The sequence below is a fragment of the Marmota monax genome, unplaced genomic scaffold (genome assembly GCF_021218885.2).
Source record: "Marmota monax isolate L192 unplaced genomic scaffold, Marmota_monax_Labrador192_F-V1.1 WCK01_AAM20220418_F8-fsc00009, whole genome shotgun sequence".
Lineage (NCBI taxonomy): Eukaryota > Metazoa > Chordata > Mammalia > Rodentia > Sciuridae > Marmota > Marmota monax.
In genome coordinates, this window is record NW_026694710.1 from 6,724,689 (window position 1) to 6,730,250 (window position 5,562).

Sequence of the window (5,562 nt, forward strand, 5' to 3'; positions counted from 1 at the left end):
TTTTTATGGTTACTCTTTTTATGACTACTTTTTAGTGACTCCCTTTGTCTTCATGTCTTAAGTTTATAACAGAATATATTATAAAAATGGCATAAAGCCAAGCTTTGCATTTTATTCTGTTTCTTCTGTGGTCTGAAAACATTTTGGAAATATCAAGAAGCTAAGCTAAAGATTTTTAGTGTGATAAACAGTTGTGTTTGTGTGAATGTTTTATGTGTGTACTGTTATACTCATTAGAGTAACCAAAAAATTATTGTGTTTTTAAATATAACATATAATTCAAAATTTGTGATTTTAACAAAGGATTTAGGATTCTTGTTTATATGCATTCCTTTCATGAGTGATAGCTCTTGGTTCTCTATTTTGTAACATAAATATATGGCCTTAATTGTTCATTACCCTTTCTTGGACTTGTTCTAATGACTTCCCTCAAGGAGACAGCCTGCCTTCAGGGTCCAAGGGATGCTTTGCTTTGCTTTGCTTTGTAACAAAAGCTTTAAGTGATATACAAACCCAGAGAAGAGGTAACAATGTGAAAATACTTCTATTCTTCAGGAAATCTAGATAAAAATAATCTGAGTATCAAGAATGAAATTAATGAATGAACCACATAAAAAATCAAGGGTTTTTTTCTTAAAAAACCTATTTAGAAATTAATACATTTTAGTAAAAATAGTGAATTTATATAATTCTTATATCAGTCATGATTCACTTCATACCTGGGATAATAAAATCCAATATAAAGATTAAGATCATCAGGACAATGAAAAGGAATGTTTACTATCTCTAAATCAACATCTAAAATATTTGTGGATTTGCCAGTGTCTACTATGTGACAAATTAACCATGTTTTCATCTGACTTACAAGTTACCTAGGTAGTTCAAAGCTTATACTTTTTTGGAGGGGGGCGGGTACTGGGGATTGAACTCAGGGGCCCTAGTCCACTGAGCCACATCCCCAATCCTATTTTGTATTTTATTTAGAGACAGGGTCTCACTGATTTGTTTAGCACCTTGCTAAGTTGCTGAGACTGGCTTTGAACTCAGATCCTCCTATCTCCAGAGCTACTGGGATTACAGGTGTGCACCACCACATCTGGCCAAAGCTTATATTTAATATGATTCCATAGTTGGTCCTGGCTAATCCTTTTACTCCTCAAAGGGTGATACATCATTATAACAAACATAGACCCATCCTTTAGGATCCAAATTAATTGCTGGTTCTCCAAAATCCTTTTTAAATGATGAAGCCAAGATCGTCTTTCCCTTCTATGTGTTTCATATACTTTGTGTACATAGTTTACTATGAAACTATTCCTTCTTTATGTGCCTCTTTCTTGAGCCTTTGAGAGGAGATATCAAACCCTGTTACTCCTTTGATGGAGAACTGTGTCTGACAAGAAGTAGTTTATTAAAAATATATACTGAAAAATATGAATAACCAATGAAATAACCATAGTGACCATGACCAACAATTTTCCTACAGTGAACAAGAAAAGTGAATTAACTATTTTTATTTACTCAGCTGTTAAATAGTATAAAATGGGCACACACCTTTTGTGGCAAAGTACCAATATAACTAAAGTCAGATTGCTAAATGCGACTAAAAGTTTGAAAAATAAAGTACAGAGTTTGGAAATGTATATAATAAAGGAGAGTAAGATGTGTAAACAAAACTATGCAAGCATCCTTTTCCTTAAGAAACACACTGGTGCATTGACTCAAGATGGAAAAGACAATAATCAGTAGAAATCAGAAATGTAAGAAAATCAATGCATTCATCATGAAAATAGATCTATCTTAAAACCACGTGACACTTTTATGTGACTAGATATTGATAATTGTAAATGGTATTTGTTCCATGTGATAATAAATTAAGAAAAAAATATTACTTTTAAATTCTAATTCTTTTCCATAAAAGCATTTTGGGTGAGCACATGAATGAGGTTATCTGTTTACATTTTTAATGAAAACCTTGTAGATGCACAGAACCTATAAAATTGACCTATAAATTGTAGCATGAACAAATTTGAAAACATTTGCTTAATATCAGACTAAAGGGAAATAACAGATTAATATATACATAGTGATGGTACTATATTTTAATTATATATAATAAATGTTATTCTATTTGGTAAATAACAGTCTTATGAATTTACTCACATACATGCAATCATGTAGACACCATCATAATCAAGATAATGAACAGTTATAACCATCCCCAAATTTTATAGTGAGACCTGTTTGTACTCAATGGATTCCTCTACCACAACCTGTGAAAATCACTGTTCTGCCTCTTTTTGTCTTGTTTTGTGTTAACTAAGGGGACACTTTACAAATTTGTGTGTTATCCAGGAACAAGGACATGCTAATTGTCACTGTATCATTCCAATTTTAGTATTTGTGTTTTCAAAGCAAGCAATAATCTGCTTTTTGTATCTGAAATTTTCCCTTTTCCAAAATATCATATAGGTGTGTACATACAATATATAACTTTTGTTGCAATTGTTATACTTTGATTAGCAGGATACGTTTAGATTTACCCATTTAGTTGCGTCTATTAATTCTCAGTACTTTACTGTTACACATTATCCATTATGATGCATACCAAAGTTTGCTTATTTTATTTTAAAGTACTGTTCACATTCTATGACAACAAATGTTGTGAAAATATATATATATATATATATATATATATATACACACACACACACACATATTCATATATGCATATATGTATATATGCTAAAATAAGTTCCAGGTATTTCACTTTAGCTTCCAGTATTAATATATTACTAGTATTAAAAAAGTTTTGACAATATTTAGGACACACAACAAATATAGTGTGTTTTATTTTATTTTATTTTATTTTCTTAAAAAGAGAAAAGAGAGAGAGAGAGAGAGAGAGAGAGAGAGAGAGAGAGAGAGAGTTTTTTAATATTGATTTTTTAGTTTTCGGCGGACACAACATCTTTGTTTATATGTGGTGCTGAGGATCGAACCCGGGCCGCAAGCATGCCAAGCGAGCGCACTACCGCTTGAGCCACATCCCCAGCCCCTAGTGAGTTTTATTTTATATTTTAAATTATTTAAACATTTAGTAACAAATTCTAATTTAACACATCTTTAAAGTATTTTGAAAATCATTTCAGTTCCTTAAAATACTATACTGGAACTTATACACATGTATGTTTGTACTCACACACTTACACACATATACTCACACATAACATTTCTTTATTGTTTCTGCCTATTAATTTTTGGATTTCTTTTATCACAACCTTCTTTGTATGTTGTTTTTTTCTTCAGAATATATCTCATTCTGTTTTTATAAAGACAAAAGAAATAATTTTTAAAGATATATTGGTATTATAAATGTATTATTATAATATCTTACTCTATTAAACAAACAAGATGTCATCAGGACTTAAACAAATTCAACTTAATGCACACTAGTTAACAGACTTCCCATCAAAGCATTATTGGGGAACATTTAAAAATGCAAGTAGCCAACAATCTACTCCATGAAGCTGTTTTTTAAATTAATCTATCCATCTCTTAGACCAGATTAGACAGGTCATACATACAATTAAATAGTATTGCTACCTTTCTAGAAATTGAGTTTCTTCAGAGAAATGCATATGGATGGAAATTTAGACATCTAATGTTAAAATCTGTTAGCCAAATTATATCATCCCCATTATTATATAGAAAATCTGTATAAAGCATAAGTATATTTATACTTTCTATTTTTCACATTTGTACCTTTATTTCTATTTATATTATAAAATGAAATGTCTTAACTAATTTGAAAAGGATTTTCACTAATAATACTTGAAATAAGCTAAAATAACAATCATCTAATTGGCTTAGGTTGACTTCTTTTTTAACATGCACCATCTGCGAGATAAATGTGACACATATAATCACATATAATATAATCATACTGGAGAGCAAACGTGAAGTTTTACTGGAATTAAGTATTAGATCGTCACATATGCCCCATAAGATGAATAATAAAGCATAAGAGGAAAGGAGAGCAAATCATTCCACATACTGATTACACAAAGAACTGTGCAGCACAAGGCACCTGCCAAGTGGAAATTGGACCCAAATTATTTACTAATTTTTGGGTAACTACATTATTCCAAATCTAATTTTACCCAAAATAAAAAGCAAACAGTAGAATTGGGAAACGGACAAGAAAATATTAACAGGAGCAAATTCTCATTTAAGGAAGAACAGTTACTAAATTCACAGCAAAAACTGTTCATCTAAACTTTTAGGTGAATACAAAATTAATATATTAGTTATTTTATGCACTTTATTTGTTTCACATATGTACCAGTCTCTGTGTAAGGAGATTGATCTCACTAAAGTAAAAGACAAATTACGTGAAAGTATGAGGCTCTGTACTGGGAGTTTTTGATGTGAACAAAAGGACACTTGGAAATCTGAGAGCACAACAGCAGAGAACAACCCATTCTGTAGCTAGAAGGAAGGCAAAAAAAAAGATATCCAAGAATGAGTAGATAGAGAGGAGTGAATGGAAACTTGGATAATAACAGAGGAGAGGGTTTTTTAGAAAAGGAGAAAGGGCACAAATCAAATGGAGATGCAAGAAAAGCAGCGTTCAGGAGTTTCAAATGATTCTATGGTGTGCATGTCTAAGAATGCTCAGTGAAAGAAAGGGAGAAAGGGAAAGATCTGCATCCCCTAATGGTTTGAACTTTATCCTAAAATCAACAAAGAACCATCTGAATGCTTTAGATACAAGAAATAATCAGATTACAAATAAGACTCAAAAGATTAGGAAGTTTTGGAGGAAACCAGTTTGAAGGAAGAGCAAATCTGAGGCTATTCCAATAAATTCTGATATTCAGAGCTTTGAGATGCTCTCAGAGCAGAATAATTTACACATGAGATTCTCCACAAAAAGAGAATTTGTTAAATACTATATACATTATGGGACTCTTGCAATTCACAAAGTATTCAGAGAGCATCCTGTAATTAAGAAATTTATCTGTTTATTTAATGCACTTCCTTATATTGATTCCCTTTGCTTCATCATTTTTTGTAAGAGTACATAATATTAAGAATCAAGTAATCAGTGTTCCATAATACAAACTAAGGGAACTTGTGTCAAAAATATGTGTTAGGGTGGAAAAACATTAAAACAAAGACAAAAGAATCATTTTGATGATAGAATAAAATAAAACCAGGTATGGATTAAATATGTGAGATAACAAAGGAGAAGATTTACCCTAGGATTTTCATTTGAAAACTGAGTGTTTTCTGTTTACAGTGTTTGTGTCTGTAAATTAAACATAATCTTATGAATGGGCAAAAGAAAAAGCTATAAAGAAAATTGATAAGTGCTATTTAAGTCTTTGGAATACAAACTACCTAAAAGGTAACGTCCTGGAACCAGGAAGGCAATTGCATTTAAGACTGAGTTGTAAAATGCCAGTGTTATTAAAAGCCCAGATATAAAAATTTGGAATGAGGGATAAAGTGAGAGATGGGGCTTGGCGCTATTACCAGTAATGGGGGAGCTATGAC

The 5,562-nt window shown here is 31.3% G+C and overlaps 1 non-coding gene across 1 annotated transcript; it reads right to left on the minus strand.

Annotated features, from left to right (window-relative positions):
• Positions 1–2,316: 2,316 nt before the first annotated feature.
• LOC124078842 (U6 spliceosomal RNA) lies at positions 2,317–2,418 on the minus strand. Its single transcript, XR_006847072.1, has one exon. It is a non-coding gene; the product is annotated as a U6 spliceosomal RNA (small nuclear RNA).
• Between the last annotated feature and the right edge of the window lie 3,144 nt (positions 2,419–5,562).